The sequence below is a fragment of the Protopterus annectens genome, chromosome 7.part1 (genome assembly GCF_019279795.1).
Source record: "Protopterus annectens isolate FY-2018-M chromosome 7.part1, PAN1.0, whole genome shotgun sequence".
NCBI lineage: Eukaryota > Metazoa > Chordata > Ceratodontiformes > Protopteridae > Protopterus > Protopterus annectens.
The window spans coordinates 79,414,714-79,438,740 of NC_056740.1; the positions used below are offsets into that span (position 1 = coordinate 79,414,714).

Consider the following 24,027-nt stretch of genomic DNA (forward strand, 5'->3'; position numbering starts at 1 on the left):
TTCCCGACCCAGGTAAAGACTGCAGTTGTTTTCTACGGCTGTTCAAATCCAGGGCTAGAGGAGGCTGCATTTTGGGGCTGGGGTAGAACTACTCTAGGTTATAGTTGAGGAGGAGGGTTAGCTAAATTATATTTAGGGGAAGCTCAAGTGATGTCAGGGGGAGGGGTTAATAGAGTTGAGCACTGATGGCGGTAATCTGATCCTGGATCAGATGCTCCTCAATCTCCAACCCGAAGTTAAAAGATGGGAGCCAGCTCATGACAGCAGCTGCATGCAACGTGCGCTGCAGACTCGCTGGGCTCTAGCAGTTGTGTGCACATTACGGCTTCGGCCGGTCCAACCACGAGATCACTGCAGGGTAAATCAATGTCTAGAAAGTGTACTGGGGATTACGTTTTGTTATCCAAAAACTGCTCCTATACATCACAAAGTGCACTGGATTTGCACAAGATCTCATTGTACAAAAGTTGGGTCTGAGAGAGAATCTATCTGAAGTTAGTGACAAGGTAAACAACTATTTTACAACATTCTTTTATTAATGAACAAGTTACCGAAGCTTTTTTTAAATATAAATGTATGCAAAACGTCAGTGACACTGGATTGTTTCGTGAGTGTGGATTTAGTTTGCAAAGTATTAGAAACGGTTGCATTTTGATTCGAATAATGAAGTCGCTGTGAACGAACCTGTTGCATGCATCCTGGAGCTTTTGCAGGCTGCAGGGTTCCACCATCCGCACGCTAGTGCAGTGTCTGTGCTTATATTAGTATTCGGTACTTGCAGCTGTACCTGAAATAAGCGTCGTTACCCTGTCTGTCCTTCTATTTGAGGTGAAATGTCTATTAAATGGAAGATGTGATGGCGTTGTTCACAGGTAACCGTTTCGAACTACTCTATGCCACCTAATGGATGGAAACCAGAGTCCTTTATGGACAACACTGTCTGTCCTTCTATTTGAGGTGAAATGTATATTAAATGGAAGATGTGATGGCGTTGGCGTTGTTCACAGGTAACCGTTTCGAACTACCCTATGCCACCTAATGGATGGAAAGTAACAATCTCAAATCTATTTTTGTTTGTACTGGTGTGATAAATTACTTATTCTTATCCTCTGATACATAAACAGCTGGCTTTTTCACGTTACACATAAAAAGACATGCCAGGCCATATGTAGACCCAAACCTGAACTGTGTAATGTGACTGGGCTATGTTATTACTTCTTTGGATGGAGAGTTCTGCGGCCCTTGAGTGGACAGATCTGTGTGTGTGAGAGAGAGGGATAGAAAGAAGAGGTTGAGAGGAAGCGAGAGAGAGAACGTGTATGCGTCAGATACAGACACATACACAATAAAAAAGCAGTGATGTAACAGGTGGTCAGTAACAGATGAACTAAAGACTGGGGTCTGTCCTTGTCTTGTCAGGAGTTTAATAAACGCACACTGACCAGGAACCTAAAACAGGAGACCCCTAACTATACAAAGTGTCTGGACATGATACTTTCCCTATAAAGTGGCACGTCCACACACTGTGACTAAAATGTCATGGCATGTTCAGTGCTGATTATTGTTTTGAAGAGTACAGCAGATAACTCCCCAAACATGTATGTGCAGTAAACAAGTTAAGTCTGTAGTTGGGAATCCGTAAAACACGGTTCTGTTGAAGGTTGCTACAAATCACCAAATGGTTTCAGTATCCACTAATCTTTAAAATAAATTACACCAGTAGGCAATGTAGTAGCATTGTATTCTGGGACATTCAGCATGTGGTAAATTCAACTGTCTGCCTATACCACAGTGTCATAAAACAAATACCAGTTTCCAGGATTAAATACAAAATATGTTGTGCTTCCCTGTGTTTCATGTTAAGCCAAGGCACCAAGTGCCCTTTGTTGTGGTTGCACAGGTGGAGACTGAAAACTCATACTAAATCTCTTTAAAAAGTAAGTGTTAAGGAATTTTGTTCTTCATCAAAGTGTGTATTAGATGGAAAGTAAAACTCAGACACAACTAACTTTTCTACTACAGTGTGGCATTCCTATTGTTTCTTTACAGACTTTAGGCTGGGCATTGTAAAATTTCCAGCATGACCAGGTACTTAGTCAAAGATAACAGTATTTAACAATTTCTCTTTCTCACATGTACATGCATCCATGTTCCCATATGCTCACTTACTTAATGTTGATGAGGATTATGAAACTTCTGTAAGAGTAGATGACTTCTCACAGAACAAAAGTAAAGGAAAGCAAACTTGGAATTCTTTCATGGCATACCTGCAATAATTAAGGAAACATCTTGCAAAACTGAAAGCAATTGTAACCATTGTTTCAAATTGGTTGCTGAATGTCTCCATAGTCCTTTTAAAAAGTACTTGTTAAAACATGTTTCAAGCATTTCAGTTTTGAGGCAAAGTATGGATGGCTTCTAGCCAGATACATATTTAAATATATATATATATATATATATATATATATATATATATATTTATTTATTTATTTATTTATCTGTCTAATCTAACTAATCTATCTAATCTAACTAATCTATCTGTCTATCGGGTAGATAGAGAGATGGGTTGGAGCAGGAAACACTTTCAGCCATGATCCAGGACACTTAGCTGTAAACAACTAAATTATATTACAAACATTACATTGGTTAATAGCATGAGGTACAGATTTTTTTAAGTTATACAAAAGTGAGGCAGCCCTTAAAGCAGTTTAAAAATTATCAGTGTTACAGCAGTTTTTGATTGCTGATAACATTTATAGGTATTACAGTAGGTTTCATGTGGTCTTGGTGACTGGGAAGTACCTGTTCTTGTTTTGCTATATAGGAACATTATATTTAGCATTTTTTACAGCTGCTAGATTTGGTAGTAGAAATGTTAGCATTTTAAGTTAAAGTGGAGGATGATAGTAATGGTCTGCTGTTAAAATCTTATGTGTAGTGCTGTTAATACCTTATTCAGGTGTAGTGCTGTTAATACCTTATTCAGGTGTAGTGTTGTTAATACCTTACTCAGGTGTAGTGCTGTTAATACCTTATTCAGGTGTAGTGCTGCAGAAAGTATTCTTCCTATTCATTTCATAGCTACATGATCTGCCATGAAAGCAAAGCCATATTGTATTGCTTTTTTTTTTTTTGTGAACTCATTGCTGCTGATGAAGGACAGTATCATGTAATGAAGAGCATGTGAGCTGTGAATAAACTGCACTGCTTTGACCTGCATTTGACTTTACATACTTCTTCTACTTAACCAGATCAAAGAGTCCTGCAGCTACTGCTTAGGGACCTTACCTTGCCTAAAATTGCTTAAACAAAAATTGTCACTTAATGACTAAAGTTACCTTGTGCAGAGGCATTTATTGGCTATGTGTACTAATGAAAGCCTGTTAGAATTGCTTTCTTGAATTGCTGCCCAAGAATCATCCATGTAATGAATAACATAACTGTAAATCTGAAGTGTTATAATATGAAAAAATATTGCAATAATTTTGATGGCCTGCATTCCCAGACATTTGTGCTTTTTGCCAAATTTCCTTTGATTTGTTAATTTAACTGTGGAGTTCCCTGTTTACATGTTTGCATTATAAAACTATAACATATATTATATGTCAAAAACAATTGAATGCACTAACAGTATGTATCAGAAGGATTGCTATTTCTTTTTGTGTGCATTCTTGCAGCATTAAAATGCTATTACAGGGCTTCCAAAACTCCTCTGAAAATGCACACACAGACCCACACCCACTCTTAAATCCATGGTTTAATTTTTTTGCTTCACATCTGGATTAGTCTTGATTTCTGAACACTGTCTTTGTGGAATTTATTTGTTATTCCCATGTCTTTGTGGGTTTTCTCTGGGTATTGTGGTTTCCTTCTATTGTTGCAAAACATGTACTAATCTCTGTACTGTATTTGCTAATGGACTCAAGGCCTGGGACATGTGGCTTCAAAAGCTTCTGAGAGTATAGTTGATTTACGTAGCTAACAAGTAAATAAATGTAACGTGTATCTCTAACTTGAAGGACTATACACTCCAGTTTTCTACTTAATGGATACAATGTAATCCAAATTAATCAGCATTTAATTTATTTTTCACTTTTCAAAATATTAGCCTTATTTCCTGCTGCTTTGAATTTACTGACCATTTAAAAGTCTCACATATTTGCTAGGTAGGCTATTCTATATATTTACTAACCACTCAGTCAGAAACATTGCCTTTCACTGCCTTTAATTTTTACCCTTCCCATGTCTTCAGTTTTCAGATTGCATTTGTTTATTCTTGCACGTAATTTATAAAGGATTTTTGCCCTAACTTCATTTGTACTGCAGTATACTTTGGAGTGTGATTCCACATATGGGTGTAGCCAAATACAAAAAAATAATAATTTGTTTTGTGCAATGAGATATGCTATAATTTAAGTTAAAAAAAAAAGACACATTTATAGTTTATGCTTTATTTTTCAATAGCTTGAATAGTTTTTTTCACAACACTGTTTTTCTTTTGGCCGAAGTATGTCCTGTATAGGGGTGTAGCCAAGGTTTTTGGAATTGTACATGAGCATCCAGAATATATATCTCTCTCTCCTTTCAAGTACAACTCCCCACCCAACCCAAAATAGCAAATGTTTCTGGATGGAATACTTTTTCAGTACTGAATAAAAACTCTTGAAATGGAAAGATTAAGCAAAAACATCTGGCATTCTTAAAAAAATGTTTAACAAAATCAATAACAACAGAAAAAAAAAAAAAAAAAAAACTTGGTAAATCTGTCAGTGTTTTCTTTATTTAAATCCCAGCACATCACAGTATACAAACTCGGTCACTAAAACAAAGAGCACACCATGGTATTTATGCCATATGTCTGACTACACCCTAAAGTCTGCATTTCAGTATTTCATTTGTTTTCTTTTTTTCAGTATTGAAAAAGTACACTATCTAGTGACATGCACACTCTAGGGTCAAGGCTACACTTTTTTGGTGGGGGTTCACATTCTTGAAGCTGGCATACAGTTTCAGAGCTTCTAGATATGCCTCAGATTTCCTGGCTTTGTATTAGTATAGTACCTTGCAGGATGTGCAGTAGCAGGTCCAGCCTAAACCCCACCCATCGTCCAACAATCGGTGACGTCTTAGTAAACTTAAACAATATTCATACCAATGGCAACTTGAATATTCATTATCTATTCAAAGTTTACCCTTTTCCTCAATGTAGTGCGATCTCAGAGTTGGTATATTTAATTTACAGGGGGTCACATGGGGATGCAGGGGGGAATGCAAAAACGAAGGAAAATACTTGCAGTTATAGTGCTGTTTCTTTAGCATTCCTTACTTGAACACATCATTATTTGTAGTATAGCCGAGTCTCCAGTGGCAACTATCAAGTTTCATTACAAATAATTAATTAATACATTTTAAAAAGGATGCATCGATTGCATTTGCTGTAAGCATGACCAACAGTCACTGTATGCATGATGTCACACTTACATCTGCATGGCTGTCAATCATGCATATTTTCCAAACAGTGGTATGCCCCTTTCACCTGTCAGTCACTGACACTACACCCACATCTGCACAGAATGGCCTGCGAGGTACTACACTAATGCAAAGCTGATTTCCTTATCTAGTTATTTAATAAATGTAAACAAAAATAGTTAAAATCAGTGCATGGATAAACCTAATATTTGTCTTGGTGATGAGTAATATTTAGGTTTGGACCAGTACCCTATTCACCCCTTAAAATATTCATACACAATAGTTTTTGAAAATGTTCAATGTGAGTGGTAGGGCACATACATTTTGAAGGTGCACAATCTATTTTCAAGGTTATACATATGCATCTACAACTTCTGCATGCACTGTTTAGTTTGTCCTTCTATGAATTGATTCTATACTATGCCCAGGAAAAAAATGGAATCTTCATAACCTGCATCATCCCTTAATTTAGAATCTAACCGACTGTTAATATACAAGTACAGAAGACTTAATTTTCTGCCATGACATGCACTCCAAGCTACTTCAGTCTTCCTTAATGCTTCATTACATTTCTTATTTTAATCTCCCTGGTAGGGTTAATATTGGCCTCTTTTTGTGAGTTGTTGCTGCTAAATATCTTTGATTGTGCACTCTTCTTTAGGATGTTTGTTTTCCAAGTGCATTAGTTGCTTCTTGTTGCATTTCAGGTAAGCTGTCGCCTCTTGACCTGGCTTCCCAACAGCCCCCTTTTATAACAGTCTGATCTCAATTATTTACCTTATCTGTAAGGGAATACATTTAGTTCTTCTAGACTTTTGTTTTATGATCTCTAAAGGTATTGATGGTAGCAACATGAGAACATTATTATTATGTATCTTGTTGTTGCAGTTATTATTATTATTTTTTAAGTTATTTTTCATTCTTAAGTTTGTACATCATTTTTTTTTTATTTATTTGCTTGTTAACTAGGTAAGTGAAGTGGTCCTTAGACCCTTTCCCACCATACCCTGGGCCACCAGGGCAAAGTTAAATACAACATACATACATACAGGCAATTCAATGTAGTCAGTCAACTGGCATACTTTTGTTGGTGAGAGGAAACTGGATTACCTGGGGAGAAAAGCCTGTACAGACACACAGAAAACATGTGAAAGTCCATTTAGTGACCAGAGGTTGGGATAAGACCCAAGCCCCTGGGGCTGTGTGGCAAGAATCTTACCACTAAGTTACCATGCTGTCCTGTCATGCTACACAGTCTAAGCTGTATATTTGCTTCCACCAAGCTGTCTTAATTATTTTTTTTGCACTCTGTTAAAAGTCTTGTTAAGAAGTGTATCAGTCATGCAGACAACTTTTTTTTACACTGCTTTACTATCTCGATAATCTACTTTTTAAATTTTATGAGTTTTTTCTAGCAATACAATTGTATCATGAATCCTGGCTCTCTTTGGTGTTGTGCACAGTTTTCTTAGAATATTTTTTCTTCCTGGAAAATCAGTTCCATGTTGTGTATCTGTCTTGTTCCTACTCTTGCACAATTAATTGTATCAATTATCCTTCCATCAGAAATTACATAAACCTCATTGCATAACTTTTTTTTTTTAATTATATGTAATGATTTCAAAACTCCTTCCCTTAACTGCTGTTATATTTTAGGGTGATCCCTATCAGTTCTTGTTTCCCTGTAAAGCTGCAGTTTTAGGAATTCTTTCAGTACATAGGTAGGTACTAGGCTATCAGGCCTAGGCCCTATACAAGCCCAGTGAAAAAGGTACCCTGGCTTTTGCCACCCAAGAAAATTATTTTCCTGTGCCACTGTCAAGCAGAGTCACAGAAATGATCCCCAGGATGAATTTCCTATTTTCCATCCAATCAGATTTTTCTTGAAGTGCTAATGAGGAGCTTTGTTTGATATAGACAGGTAGTTTTATTCCAGAGTATGGGAAGTCTCTGGGACAGGAATCTATACCTCCAGCATGTTCTGTTTATTGTGGTGACAAGGTTTAGGTCCCTAGAGCGTGTAGCTCAGAGGGATTGGGATTTCTTTAAGTGGAGCATGTCTAAAAGCTTTGGGTTTGACATAGCTTTGTATGTTAGGCAGAGATCACCTCTGAGTAGGCGATATGCGATGGAGTAAAGCTGGAGTTTTTTTTAGATAGTCTGCGTAGGGCATCTGTTTGAGGCCAGTAATCCTCTTTGTGAGGTATTTCTGCAGCCTTTCCAGTTGTTGTAGATGTCTTGTGAGGTACATACCAAAAGGGATTTTGTACTCTATAATGGGTCTGAGTGATGAGTAGAGGGGAACAATGACCTCTTTTTTTCTGGATGAGAAACCTTTTGTGATGTTATTCCCACAAGTCTCTACTCTTTATTTTGCAAATTCCACTTTAAGAATGGGAAACATGTCTGTCTGTTTAGGCTGTATATCTTCTTTTTTAACAACATGTCATCGGGTATTTTACATCTGCCTAATTCTTTACCATATAATATAGTATGTGGTGAAGCGGTTAGTGTTGGTGCCTCACAGCAAGAGGTTCCCAGGTTCAATTCTCGGCTGGGGTATCTTCTGTGCATAGTCTATATGTCCTCCCTGTGTTCTTGTGGGTTATCTCTGAGCACTCCAGTTTCTTCCCACATTCCAAAAACATGCAGTAGGTAGACTGGGCACTCTACATTGGCCATAGGTCTGAGTGTGCGTGCTAGTGTGTGGTGTGGAAGAACTACAGTGGCAGGGCTAGGCATCAGGAGGTGTAAACCTTGGCTGTAGATGATTGCCACTGAAGAAGTGAGTCCTTGGACCCCATGTGCAAAAATGGCAGAAAAAAGGATGAATAGTATATAGACGGCATGTCTGTCTATTACAAGAGTTAACTGCAATGATGCATAAAACATGAGCATTTTGCACAAGTGAAACACTTACAGTGCTATTATGACTACACCCCATTCCAGCACAGAACTTTCTGTTTTATCCTAACTGGAATGGGTTATGGGAGCAAGATAATTCATCTGCATTTGTGCATTGTCTGTATTCATCAGTAAAATTCAACAGATTTCAGGGATAAAGGACATTGACAAAATTTGGTGTTGATGTCCATTTGCATTTATAACCACTGCAGTGCTGCCTGATCAGTTACCAGAGTGAAGCGGAGTCCAAGTAAGTAGTATGGAAGGTACGTTAGTGACCATCTAATTGTGGGACATTACTGCTCTTTAGCAGAGTACCTTGCCTCAGCCTTACTCAGAAAGGTAGCAGACTGGTGTTACTCACCACTTGTTTCCTGAGATAATGTCTCCTTAGATAATGTAGCTCTGAACCCTGACACCTGTCTCCTGAGATAATGTCTCCTTAGATAATGTAGCTCTGAACCCTGACACCTGTCTCCTGAGATAAAATAGCTCTGAACCCTGCCGCAATTGCCTTGGTGTATGCAACAGTGATGGTTTTGAAGTCCAGGGCAATTGAGCCTGGTGTTAAACACAACATAGTTTTCACTTGGTTAAGAGTCTCATCTACTGCTATGGTCCATCTACTGCTATGGTCCATCTTATCTTGGATCTAGATCTTCTCTTTTGTTAAGGCCTGTCAGTGAACAGGCTATCTTAATAATGATGTCAGGTCCAAAATTTGAATAGTAGCCTTCCAAGCCTATAAATAATTTCACTTGTCAACTGTTGTTGGGTACAAACTGGATCTTGGTAGCTTTTATTTTATTTGTTTTGGTTCCAGTCACCACTATCCTAGTCACATACCCTAAGTATTTTACTTTTGTCATACAAAGCTTACCTTTTGGCAGCATTAATAGTAAAGTCCTGCCTGTTTTACAAAGTATTGTGTAGCCTGTACATTGGCTAAATGTGACTTGCATCTTCTGGATAAAGTAATAAATCATCAAGAGGGTGGGTTTGGCATAATGGTAAAGGTCTTAACCTTACAGACACAAAGTACAAGGTTTGATTTTAACCTTAGGTTATTGGCTAGGCTTAACATGGCCCTTCCGGGCAGTTAGCCTAGTATTCCCCTATAAACCTAATCAAGATATGCAGCTGAGTACCTGGCATGAGGTTTTAAATCTTGACCTAGGAGCCTTTGGAAAATGGCTGTAGCCTCACAAAGCCCAAAAGGTAAGAAAGTATAATGTAAGTAAATAAACAGAACAGGAGGGAGCTAGGGTGTTCAAAAGTGTGCTTTGATTAGTCTATGTATGAGCTCCTCTATTCTGGGCATTGGATAAGTATCAAACCTGGTCATCTCATTCTGTTACAGAAACCATTATAAGATCTTATGAAGCTGTCTAGCTTACTGACCAACACAAGCAGAGGTTTCCACTCACTTTGCAACTCCATGATAACTCCTCAATAGCTCCTAAGTTAAGCATTTTCACTTATTGCTTTTCTTTTGGATTCTGGTATCCCATACAGTTTTAGATTTACATTTTTCCCTGGGCAGTCTCAATATGATAGTCCATTGAATCTTTTCTTATGGGTAGCTCAGGAAAGGACTGTTTATTTCTTAATAAAAACATTTTACTTATTGTTTCCTGGCTTTAGATAACGTTTTGCCTGTTCAAACTGCATGGAATTATTCTCTGATACCATGGATAGAGTTCTACCAAAGCTTCAGCTGTCCTCTTTGGTTTTATTACTTTTATGTTCTATGTCTTTTCTGGTTTGATGTGTCCAGTTGTTTGTTTGTATAGTTCATTGTTAATTTTCTCTATGTCAAAGAGTCCATGACAGTTTTCTAGGAATTAAACTCAAGAGAGGAAACTAAGACTTTATCCCTCGCTTTAAATTCTGAGTGTGGCATTCTTATTAAATACCCTATATTGCATTTCCTGTGCCATTTTGCTTCAGTTGGAAATCATTATGCCAATAGTTAAATATGTCTTGCAAGTTTGCAAAGCATGCTGTCACATTTTTAAATGTTTTATTCCCTTCCACGAAACTCTCCTCTGCTATGTCCAGCATGTCACAGTGATGCCTTCCATATAGTAATTAAATGGGTAAACCCTGTTGAATCTTGGGGCTTCTGTCTCAGAGCAGAGTTAAAAAGGAGGTAGGAAAATAACTGACCCCAGTTCTCATCACCCTGCTCTGTGGATTTAATTAGCAGATACATCAGCGTTTACCTAACTAAGCCATCAGTTTGTGGGTTGTATGCTGAAGTTCATTACTATTTTACTTTGAAACACTGGCAGAACTGCATTGCCATGAATATGGATGGGGATCTCTGGTCCATGACTATTTCTTTGGGGATTTCTGCCATAAAGAAAGTAAGACTGTCTCCATGGATATTGCTGTAGAATAGCTTTTTTGCAGGGATACTTTCAGAAAACTTGGTAGCGTAGTCAGTAACAAATAGACTGTATTGGTAGCCATTACTAGATTTTACAAATTGGCCTAAAGATCCATGGCTGTCATCTCAAATGGAAAATCAGTGATATGAATATGTAGCAGATAAATTCTATACCTATAGTGCCATCTTTTGACATTCAAGGCAAGTTGCACAGTTTTCTTCTTTTATTTTACTAGCTCAATAAAATCTATCTAAAATTCTAACTTTGGTTTTGTCTATCCACAATATGACTTTATGTCCATTCCATCAAACATTCTAAAAGGTTTTGCAACCAACAATGTGTGTAATATTTTGTCTTTGTCTGTGTTCAGCCTATATATTACTGAAAATATGGGTGTAGGATGGAAGCAACTGGCTCATCTGTTTCTCCTTTTGTTTTGACTATTGTCTCTAACCTTGTCTAATGTATTGCTCTGCTTTTGGATTCTTTAAATGTTTATTACTTATATAGAAATTTGCTAAATCAGAAACAATTTTGTCAACCCCGATGTGAGGTGAAAGGTATAACCTCTTCATCTTTAAATACAGGTATAGCGGTATAACCTCTTCATCTTTAAATACAAGTATAGAGATATAACCTCTTCACCTTTGAATACAGGTATAGAGTAATGACCTCTTCACCTTTCAATACAGGTATAGAGGTATAACCTCTTCACCGTTGAATAGAGGTATAACCTCTTCAACTTTGAATACAGGTATAGAGGTATAACCTCTTCATCTTTGAATACAGCTATAGAGGTATAACCTCTTTATCTTTGAATACAGCTATAGAGGTATAACCTCTTCACCTTTTGAATACAGCTATAGAGGTATAACCTCTTCACCTTTTGAATACAGCTATAGAGGTATAACCTCTTCACCTTTTGAATACAGCTATAGAGGTATAACCTCTTCACCTTTTGAATACAGCTATAGAGGTATAACCTCTTCACCTTTTGAATACAGCTATAGGTATTTCTTCTTGTTCTCTAACTACAGATGGCCACTCATGTCAGATACTTCTGTTTTTGTTTTTGGTTTCAGAAGTGCAATGATTTTTATCTCAGTATCTTCTGTTTCTTTAAGTTTCTTTTCCTTAGAGTCCTATTTGTGGTTCATTAACTTCTGTCCCTTCCAGCCAACACCAGATTTAGGTTGCTTTAGAAGTTTCTAACCTATCCCTTTTTATATATCAGAACAGAGTATTTTTAATAGTGTATCAGGCTACAGTTGTTCCCCATCCCACATTTTTACTAAGGGCATATTCAGAGTTGTGTATTCTTCAGTGTGTGAGGCTGCTCCTTCCCTCATGTTTGCTAGAGAACACTTATTACCTTCACCTTCCTCATGTCACTTGTTTTACATCTACTATGGTACTTAACACGTGTGACCATGCTACTGCAATCTTTCTGACCCCTCATTTCCTTCGCTTCAACAATTATGCATTTGGCAAAACTGGTAGTGGCTCAGAGACAATATACTAATTCTGTGACTTTAGCAGTTACTTCATCACATTCCATCAGTACATATTGACTGGCACTGTGTTGTTTTGAAATTACATTCTTCACAGTTACAGTATTTTCATATCGATTACCAGTTTGTGGGTTAAAAAATTGCATTTTTGTCAGGTGCAACATTACAAATTAAATACCTTTTAGCAATGTACCCCCGTTGCCTAAAGGGGGAGGGGCAACTATCAACAGAACCACTAGTTGAAGGTTTTAATATTATTTCCAACAGTGGAGGTGATTACAAAATGTACAATTACAGTGAAGTGCAAGTTATTAGCTCTTGGGCTAACTTGTTTGAAAGGGGTCTGACCTTTGTTCCAGTGAGGCAAAAGTTGATGAAGTTTTAATTAACTTGAAATTGTTCTCTAGAAAGCTTAACGTAGGGTTTTATTTTAAGAATGAAAACCATAAAGATGAAGGTATTGGGAATGCTTTTAAGAGACAAAGTATATTTAACCCCCCCACCCCCCGTTGCACCCCATTGTCACTGTATTTGAGAAAATGTGCAAATATAATATTAGGAAGTTGCTAAGTAAGAACATTGACACAAACTCCTTTACTTACAAATTAAGGTCTAGTGAGTGAGAACTCAAAAGAAATAATCAACAGGTAGTTAAGGATAATGAAACCAGATTTTGGGGGGGTGGGGGGTAGTCATCATGGATTCTAATGATTACATCCATAAAATGCTAGGCTTATTATACACTGATACCTATGAAGAAACCTCCCTTAATGAGATGAACATAGCCATTTATAGAACTGATTTATTATTGGAGGAATTATTAATTAATGACCAGATTATTATTTCTGAGCATGTCTTTCTTTGTGCTTCCCACCCCAAGATACCCACTATCTTCATGATTCTGAGGATTCATAAGAGCCTTATTGTACCCCTTTCCATCCCATTGTAGATGCAAAAGCATCAAAAACATTTCCTTTTGCAAAGTTTATTGACCAAGAGGCAAAAGGGATTTTGCATAAGAATTGATATTTATTTAATGACTCGTGTAATTTTTTTATCAAAAGTATGTAAAGATCTTTACTATAATGAGTTAATTTGTGTGACATCTGACATCCGATATCTTATTTCGATCATTCTTCATGACGTTGGCCTTGAGAGATTTTATGAATACCTTTGCTTTAATTCTGATCTAGAACATACAAAAATCATTACACTCAGGACTCTCATGGAGATTGTGCTTGAGAATAATTTTATTACTTTTGAGCACCAACTATTCGAACAGAAGAGAGGTGTGGTGATGAGAGGTGGCCTGCGCCCCTGTCTTGTCAACATTGTTCTTGCACATTGGGAGACCAACTTTGTATTAATTTCAGAATTTAATAATGGTTTGTCTCTTTATGGTCATTTTCTTGATGACATAATTTTTTTGGACAGATAATAAGGCAGGACTAGATAAACTCTTTGAATATTTGCATACAGACACATCTTTTCTTTGGCCAAGTCCATTACTTGGATGTTTCCATTATTAAGAACAGAAATACAAAACAGTTTGAATCTGCAATTTATAGAAAACCCGCCTACTCCAACTCTTTATTGCATTTCAATAGTTGGCACCCCATCTACCAAAAAAGTCCTTTGTAAAAAGACAGTGTGTTAGATTAGCTTGGATGGTGTCTAGTGATCTTAAATCTCTTGAAGAATGTGGGAAATTGAAAAGCATGTTGGAGAGAAGAGGGTACCCCGAGTCTTTTCTTAGTAATATTTTTAACGAGGTTTAAACAAAAAGAAACTTGGGTCACTTTACCACATTACTTGGTACTGCTAACGAAGAGCAGTTTCCCACTGTCAAAAGTAGTATAGACCAGGGTCAGTGTACATTTCAGAGAGTATTAGTACTATCCTACAGTACCCCTTTCTTTGACATTTGATCGATTAGTACAGAAAAACTGGAGTATGTTTGGTATTGACCAGGAGTATACAAAAGTGGTAGGTGAAGTACCCCGAATAGTTTACAAAAAGGATATCTGTTGTAAAACCTTACTCAAATGGACAAATCCCTGACAGGAATGGCAGAATGGTAAAATGTGGCCGTTTCTCCCAATGAACATATATTTTTGAGAGTGCTAGTCTTTTCCTTAATAATTTTGGTGAAATCAAGCTTAGTCAAAAATACTAATGTGTGAGTAAAGATGTTTATGTAGCAAAGTGTCAGTCTTGTGCTTGTTTTTACATAGGCAAAACTTAGCGTACCTATGTTCAAGACTTTACCAGCATTATTATGACATTCAGAAGTATGATGAAAGGAATGCTCTGTGCAAACATATTAGGGGGCATTGTGCTCGTTTATTTAAATTTATTGTTATAGACTGTGATTTGGGGCAAAGGGGTGGGCCCTCAGATAATTTTCTTGAATGCAAAGTGCTTAAGTGGCAACTTAATCTAATGCCACTGTATATCCAGAGCTAAATGAGACGGTCTTAATCAGTAGTCTTCTTAAACTAAAAGATGCCTTAGCCTTTTGAATGTGCTTTTGAAAGTTTTAATGTAGAGCATATATGCGTTGGGTTTAGTGTGTGTTTTTGTTTTATTGTTTTTAAGAAAACACGCATGTCTTGGTTTTATACAAAATCTATATATGTGTATCAAATATAATTTTATGGAGTTGGGTATATTCATCATGTACTATGTCTTTAAATCAGTTTAATTGGAACTGCTTAATTTGTCTTTAATTGGATCAGGTGGTCCTCTGATGCTATAAATGTACGTTTCCTCTTGGATATGGCATTCTGATGAAGTCCATTCTGATAAAGTCCATTCATTTTACTGGGACAAAAGTGATAAATCTTGTAACAAATCATGCGGAACTATCTGTGCCTGGCTACTTCTTCTTCTATTTTGTATTTTTAAAGTTAAGGGGTATATATTTTGCAATGAGTCAAATTTCTGTGGTAGGTATAAAACTTGGGAATAAAGATGCAAGTAGAATTCAATAGTAAAAAACAATAGAAATAATAAAACAAGCCTGATTTTTTTCCTGGAGATCATATAAATTATCATTCAGAAAAAAAGCTTATTGGATAAATTCAGCACTGATGCGGAAAATACCATACTTAGCAAGTGTATTTATGTCGCCAACAGTGTTTGAAAAGAAAATATTGTAGATATTTTGTTTTTAACTTAAACCCATTATAAAGAGGAGTTTTGTATATAAAATAAAGAGGAAGGAGGGTTGGTGTTAATTAACCCATTGTTATATGCTCTTTCATGTGTACAGTGTTAAAGTGGGTAAATGAAAAAGGTGAGAGACTGGTAGTAAAATTATATAAATATAAGTATGTTAAATGTTGGGGTATGGTAAAAAGAGTAAAAGAGAAAAGGAGTGTATAAATGAAATAAACTGTTGCCAAGAAAAAGTATTTTTCTGGAAAACGGTTATTGAGGACATAGAAAAAGAAGGGAGGGTGGCCTAATGGTTAAGGTGTTTGCCTTACAAACATAAGGTGCAGGGTTTGAGTCTCACAAGGGATAATTAGCTAGGTTTTAAAAAAAATGGCTTGCAAGGGCAGTTAGGTTTAGGTTAATAGATTAGTCCTAAGCTATCTATGAACCTAAGAAGGAAGAGTATGGTATACGAATGTAATGATAAAACATTACTATGTAAAACCATGGAAAAATCTAACAGATGAGAACATTTTAGCTATAAAAATAAGGAGCAAATGATATAATCACAAAATAGAATTTCAAGATTTTTGTGGATAGTAGTAATAGATATATTACCAGGAAAAGGAAACATGCCATATAAAAACAAAAGTGATAGAAAAGATTTACATTGTCAAAAAGAAGAAACTACTGCGAATGTATTTTGAAATATAAGAGTAAACAAAGCTATGGGAAAGCCATTTAAAGAAGATTTTTTTGACAATATGAAAGTGGATAAAATAAACATGGATCTTATTAAATGTGGATATTATAAGAATAGACATAAAGACTGTGTTAAAAGAATAGATAAAAAAGTTATTCTGCATCATATTGGTATATGGCATGAAAGAATAAATTAAATCATGTTTAAGGGGAAATGGATTTTAGCAAGAATATTAAGCAATATCAGATGGTGGATATGGAAAAAGGAGTGGAGTCTAATAGGGATTGTATGGACATTTATGAATATCTGTAAATGTATTTTTATATCTCTATATTTGAACATTTGTAAATATATTGTAAACAAAAGTTCTTTTTTGTATATAAATACAGGATGCCTACCTTTTTTACTAGGTGCCATGGGATCTTTTACATCCACATGAGGTACCACCAACTCATGCAGATGGTGCCATTGTTTATCATCTCATCCAAAGGACAGCACACTCAGGAGTGCAGCATCCCTCTTCCCTTATGCTGCAATGCAATGTCAGCAATTCATCTACCTGGTGTGAGATAGAACCCACAGTCTTTTGCAGCAAAGGTGAGTGTGCAACCTGTTGCACCATTGACATTGCTATTTATGTGAGTATCAGCAAGAAAGAAGATAAGATAGACTTGGAGTAGTCATTGCCTGGTAGTGAATATCTATATGAGTATTACATTTTTTACTGTAGAGCCGGTCTATTAATATAAGAGTATAATCAAGATGGCAGCTAAAATCGACTTGTAGTTGTCTTTTGTTTGCACTGAGTATTAAATATGAAACTTTAAGCCAGGTTTCTAAAAGTTGTTATGTAAGCTGAACTTATGTTTCTGGAAATAAGTAATGTTTAGCTGAGTAGAGTAGTGCAGTATCATTTTTCTACTATGTTATGTATAGATTTTCATTGTAATTGTGTAACTGTATAAACAGAATAGTGAGGCACTCCATATGGATCCCTGAAGGTGAAGGACTCATTTCTGGGTGTAAATCCTGTAGACAGTACATGCTGCCTCCCTCTTATCACAGAGATTTCATTGAAGCAGCTTTAGGCTACATGGTCGAAAGTCTGTAGCAGACTTTAGATAAGGGTAGAAAGGGACCGATTGACACTTTACATGTTAAACTTTTTTTTTTTTTCTCTAAGGAACTCTGTGACTGTTAGGAATGCTTGTTTTTTTGGAATCCTTTTAGATAAATTTGATGAGCATTTCAAGTAAGTTATGCTCACTGATACAAGATGAGAGTTGTTGGTGGATAATATGTTAACATTTTTATTTTTTTATTTTTTGCTAAGCTATTTAGAATGCCTGCAATCTTAAAGTAAGTAGGGTCTGTAGAGATGCCTCCTTTGCAAAAAGGAACATATGCACCCATATTGATGAGATTTTTGAGAGGACTCCTCATGTTCATAGTCAGATCATTGCCCCTGTTCAAAACCAGACTAGTCATCTACCTCTACTAAGTTATCTAACCTATCCAGTGCTTACTAGCCTCTGCTACTTTTTTTTCCATCTTATCATACTTTTCTTATCTACCCCTTTTCTTTTTTTATATCCTCTTTTTACTTTCTCTTCTTAAGTTACTCCTTTGCTACATTACTACTCACCTAACTTCCTTTGTTTAACTATGACCTAACCTGATATGTCTCCATACTTGAAATTTCACTGTTTTATGATTTTTTTTCCTCAATAATATATTCTGTTACAAACTCTGTACTGTTAATTACTTAATACCATTGTTGATGAGTTTTATTTCCTTTTTAAAGTTGCTATTTTTATTAGTATATTGATATTTTTTTTTCTGTGTTGTTTGAACTTGTACTATTGTATTTAGACCATGTCTTGGAGCTTATCTCCCCGGGCCTCTACTGAAAAAGGACATGTATCCAGCTAGACTAGCCCGGTCAACAAATGTAAAATAAATAAAATAAAATAAATGTTTTTCCAACTCTCTTCTTCATTACATTAAGTACTTAACAAGCACAATTCACATCATCATTTCCATAGATTGCTATAGGTTCTAACTTACTAGATGCATATTTAGGCAACAGCTGCAGTGGCCAGTAAGGGTTCAAAACGTATTCTGCATTTGTATTAAAATGTGAAATATGTTGGTATACATAGTCAGATCATTGTGGTCTGAGTGTTCTGTCATTTGAATACCAGCTTTGTTTTCTATAAATGCAGACGTTGCAATTATACCTCCACGCCATCTCCAGGTTTACCATTTGTTAGTTACAATTACCCCTCTGTGGGTGTCAGAGTCCACAGGCATGACCAGAATGTGTTAGATGGCTTTTCATTCAACTCATAGATTCATTGGTTGGTAGTAGGCTATTGGCCCTAGGGCCTATACAAGCCTAGCCATAACAATTCCCTGCTATTTCTTCCCACAGTATTTACTTCCCTGGACCCCTGTCTAGCAGGGCTGACGTGATCCCCGGGGAGAATTTCCTATCTCCCATCCAATCATCAAGGTTCCTTTTGAAGAGGACCAAAGAGGCACTCTGCTTGACATGTATGGGCAGTCTATTCCAGAGTCTGGGGAGTCTCTGGGTCAGGAACCTATCCCTCTAGCATGTTTTGTTCATTGTAATGACAAGGTTTAGATCCCTGGAGCATGTGTCTCTGAGGGATTGGGATTTCGTTAAGTGTAGCATGTACAACAGCTCTGGGTTTGATATGGCCTTGTGTGTTAAGCAGAGATTGCCTCTGAGTAGACTATATGCGACAGAGTATAGGTGGAGTTTTTTTAGATGGTCAGCATAGGGCATCTGCTTTAGGCCTGTGATTCTTTTAGTGAGGTATTTCTGAGGCCTTTCCAGTTGTTGCAGATGTCTTGAGAGGTACATACCAAATGGTGCACTGTATTCTATAAAGGTCTAATGAGGGATGAGTACAGTGGGACAATGACCTCTTTTTTCTGGATGAAAAACCCTTAGTGATGAGGTGTGCCACATAGAAGGATTTCCTGACTGTTGTGGTGATGTGGTTATCGAAGGTGAGACCACTGTCCACCTGTGTCCCTAAGTCTCTTATCACACTTTTGGTGTTTAGTGTACTGCCACCTATGTGATAATTCATGGGTACATGTTTTTTCCCCAAAGGGGATAACTATACATTCCTTGGCATTGAGCTTGAGCCCATGGCTCTGGCATCAAGCATCTGTTTCTGTAAGGACCTTTTGTAGAATATCCACATCATTTGGGGATTCAATAATGGCTTCCAGCTTGCAGTCTTCTGTGAACTTTGTTAGCCAGAGTCCCTTAGTGTTGGTCTGTACTTCAGAGAAGTTGATGCCAAACAAGAGCGGTCCCAGGACTGAACCCTGAGGTACTCCACTTGTCACTTGTCTGGAGCTGGATTTGGAGTCGGCTACTTTTACAGTGTGGGTTCTGTTAGTAAGCCAGTTGGCAACCCATTGAGTGACATAGGTATTGATGCCCAGCTTAGTAAGTTTATATATGATTCCAGAGTGAGGGATGGTGTCGAAGGCCTTGGTGAGGTCCAGATAGGCTGTGTGGACCGCCTTACCCTTGTCCACAGCTCTGGAGACTGATTCGAAAAGTCAGTCAGGTTCAGGAGACCAGATTGGCCCTTCATAAACCCAAACTGAGTGGGGCTCAGTGTTTGAAGGCTGCCAATGTCTTTGTTTATAAGTTCCGTGATAATATGTTCCATGGCCTTGCAGATCAGGCTCGTCAGACTGATGGGGCGGTAGTTCCCAGTGTCCAAGTTGGATCCCCCCTTGTGGAGTGGGATAACTGTAGATAACTTTTCTGGAGATAAGTATTTCAAGCAGTGTGTTAAGTCCATGCTAGATTGTATTTTTGCATAATTTCATTTTCTAATTTATTTTTGCTTTAATCCAGTTCAGAGTCACACTGTAACTGTTGCCTGTTCCTGCATATCATGTGGAATACATGCACATGTGTACACACCCATACACGTATATGGATGTGTGCTAACATGGGTGTACACACACACACACACACACACACACACACACACACACACACACACACACACACACACACACAAAATGTTACATAGCACATCTCCAGGCAACCTAGATTAGCATTATTTCATACATGGCATGATTTGGGGATATGGGAGGAAACGGGAGTCACCAGGGAAAGTCCATGCAGACTTGAGATGGACGTTTAGAGTCGGTGAAGGCTCCCCAGCTGTAACCCAAACTAACAAACTTGATTCTGTAAGGCAACAATGGTATAAGGTGCATGACTGTACTACTTGCTTGCACAGATTATTGCAGTGTATGTAATTTAATGCATGGTAGAAAGATTAAAAGAAATATTTAGAATGTATTACAAAATCTGGTATAATGCAATGACCTGACACACAATTTTTTTCTTTACTACTTTCCTAGGTTGTTAATTATAATTTTAGAGCAGACTAAGAAAAGGTTGATCAGTACAACTTCAGCTATTGTGGCATACCCGTTACCATCTGAAAGATGCAATGCAATCCACTTCAGAGAGGCACATTACATTTATTAAAATCATTTTAGATTTTTTTTCAAAGTCTAACAGCATTTGACATAAATACTAATGGTCAGGGTAACCAAGGTATTTTTTTTTGCACTCCTGTTGCAAACTACTAGTTCATAGTGTTTTTTCAACTTTATTTTCAAGGTCCACACACAATGGAACACCTCTATAGGATAATATCTTTGTTTTTTGCAGTAGCACTGTAACTACTGTATACAATTTTTGTGGTCCATCTAACAGTATAGCTCTAGATTATGCATCTATAAACTTTGAAGAGTTTGCTTTCATCTTTGGTTTCTTTATGTGACACATCACAGTGCAGACAGAGTAGACTTAAAGCATGGATGGTACATTTCTTTGTGAAATGGATACATGCAGGTACTTCCACTATTGTGCATGTGCTGCACATACATTTTATGTTTTTATAGTAGAAGGAGCAAAAATATGCTCTATATCTGTTGCGTTGAATGCATTTTAATGAGCTGCAGAATGGATTTTCAATCCTCTTCCTTACTGCCTAATTAAGCAGTTGAACTTTTCAATTGACTACAAAAACTGAGGCCCGGTAACTTAGTGGTGTGTGTGTGTGTGTGTGTGTGTGTGTGTGTGTGTGTGTGTGTGTGTGTGTGTGTGTGTGTGTGTGTGTGTGTGTGTGTGTGTGTATGTGCTTGTGCATTTGTATGTAAAACTGCTTGCAAAACAACATGGTGCTACTACTGTTACTTTGTGATATACAACAACTTTGTCGTGACCTTAACCACATTGCAGTGCATGTTTTGGTGGTGTTATTCTAGATTTGAGACAAATGCTTGATCACTAATGTAAAAACAGTGAGAGAATGGCAATTGTTTTCATTATTCAGTGGGTCAGTTAGTTTATCCAGGAATTGCCTACACTTAATTTACATTTTTATCTGGTACTTAAATTATCGGCATGGCGTTTGTACATCCAGCTATATAATATCTAGTAAGCATGGTTTCATTTTTCATATAGCACAATGTTTTTGGACAGAGTCACTAGTTTTTAGCCCATTTGTCACATTGCTAGGTAGCCATGTTCTAGTTGGAGATAGTTGGTTGGCAGACTAATATAAATGTCTCCCTGTTACAGTCTCATTGTGTATCACATTAGATAAAATAATTGCTATTAGATGTCTAATGCTTAAAATAGATATAGTTCTATTCACCTAGTAATCTGCTCATTTACATACTGATTGATTAGTGTCAGTGATAGACTGTCTTGTTCATGCGTTTTGAAATGCAAAAATGACTTTGGCACTTTGTGAGAGATCAGTAATACTAAAAGAAGATAAAGATGTCATTTGCTGTCTGCGTGTTAGTTTCTGAAAAAAGTCTGCGTATATCCATTCCATGCTGTCTAGACTTTTAGTTAACAGTTTAGCAAAGAGCACATAACTTGGCACTGTGCTCTAAAACATGTTTCATTAGTTAAGACGATGTTGTGAAATGTTGGCAGCAAGAGTTACTGGAATACTTGCTGCAATACAGTTCCTTTAATGGTTTTCTTATAGATGTTAACAACATACATCTGTATCCATGTAAAACTTTGTGCCAGTTTCTAGGTTTTACATAGTTCTGATATGATACTCTAATGAGGTGAAATTCTATCATTAGACATCTGTAGTATGTTCTAGCTATAGATCTTTGCATAGCAAAATAATAAATCAATGCAAGACCATTCCACCAAGTTACTTTTGTGAGAGTACAAATCTTTATTCCTCATAAATAGTCCTTGTCCACATTTTACAGAGATAAGTTTAAGTATTTTGTGAATAACTTCAAATTTTTGTTGTACAATGTTTGCGCTATTTATGTAAATGTTTCTGTTTTAGTCTGTGTCATTAAAGACACACACATTCACTATTATTCTATATTTAGGTAGTTTCAGTTGAAGGTCTAAAAAGTAGATAATTGGCATGGTGTCTGGATTTCATGTGATCCCTATTGTAAAGGGTTATAATTATTATAAACTTCCACAGATCTTGTTTCCGTTGTGTTCTTAAACACAGTGGCTATTTAGTTATCAACTCCTCATTGTTAATTTGAGGCCAGAATTCTTTCCCTCCATAACTTACATTTGGCAGACATCACAAATCTGGACAAAAGCTCTCAAAGTTGATACATCTGGTCCAAACTCTGGACAGCTATTTGACATGAAGGATTTATGACGCTGGGTATGCAAATATAAACTTCCAATAGGATTGTGGGATATCTCCACTTAAACCAAGTTTAAATAAGTTATTTATTTATTTATTTTATTTATTTACATTTGTTTTCCAGGAAAGGTCTGACTCTGCAAGATTGCCAGTTTTTAGCAGAGGCCTGGGGAGAAAATCTCCAAACATAGTACATAGAAATTATACACAAGTTAAAAAAAAAATAAAAAAATAGTGGCAAAATGACACAAAGTGTAAGCAGAGCAGTTTTGATGTTCTTCGTGTTTCACTGTTGCAGTCATCACACTTGGGTTATCTGCCTGCAGGTAGCCCTCAGTCGGCCCGAATACCAGAGACTTAGTATTTTTGCATTGGTTGCTGTCACTCCAGGACTGACGTCAGGTCGTCAGGGGTATAAAAACAGGCAGCTGATGCCATTACATCAATCTTTCTTGCCGGGGAGCCCAAAGCAGAAGCAGTTCACAAGTGCTGGTTGGCCGCTACCTGAATTTCATTTACAAATTGAATAACCTGAAATCTTCTAAAGCTAAGTACCCCATTGGGGATCCTTTTTTCTTGCTCTAACCGATGTCAGAAAAAGTTAACAATTGTCTTGCCTGTGGAAAGCAAATACCTCACAGAGATTTTCAGTTTTACTGCGTCACCTGTTTAGGCCCTGACCACGACGCCTGAACCATTCATTGTCGGGGTCTCTTTGTCGCTAAATTCTTTTGCTGTCAATCTCTGTATTCTGAAATGGCTTTGGTAAGCTATTTGGCTACCGATATTCTGGAAAAGCATAAGGATAAAGACAGAGGCAGACTGCATAGGTCCAAAGCTGCCAACGAAGCTTCTGTTAAGCTAGTTGCCAGTTCACCTGTACTCAGTGAGGTGCTTTCGCAGCCACTGATGCCCACTTCTGTGGATTCGCAGGCATCTACCGAGACCCATTCGGAGTCCGGTATACAGCGAGACTCTTCTTTGACTATGGAACCTGTGGATATCTCTACCATGGATGGGTCTGGAGCTGCTGTGCAGGCACCGGCTTCTGAGGAAGTTCTTCGCTCAACCGATGTTTGACTCAAACCGATGACTTTTTTATCTAAAACTACCGAGTTTCTTAGGCCAAGAGTATGTGCTACGCCTATAAAACCGATGACCAA

The 24,027-nt window shown here is 37.1% G+C and overlaps 1 protein-coding gene across 1 annotated transcript in view; it reads left to right on the forward strand.

Annotated features, from left to right (window-relative positions):
• Positions 1-222: 222 nt before the first annotated feature.
• LOC122807556 (thrombospondin type-1 domain-containing protein 4-like) overlaps positions 223-24,027 on the forward strand; it is a 1,503,485-nt gene continuing 1,479,680 nt past the window's right edge. Inside the window, exon 1 of the mRNA XM_044078471.1 lies at positions 223-506. The gene's annotated coding sequence lies outside the window, so the exon portion shown is untranslated. The remainder of the gene's footprint in view (positions 507-24,027) is intronic.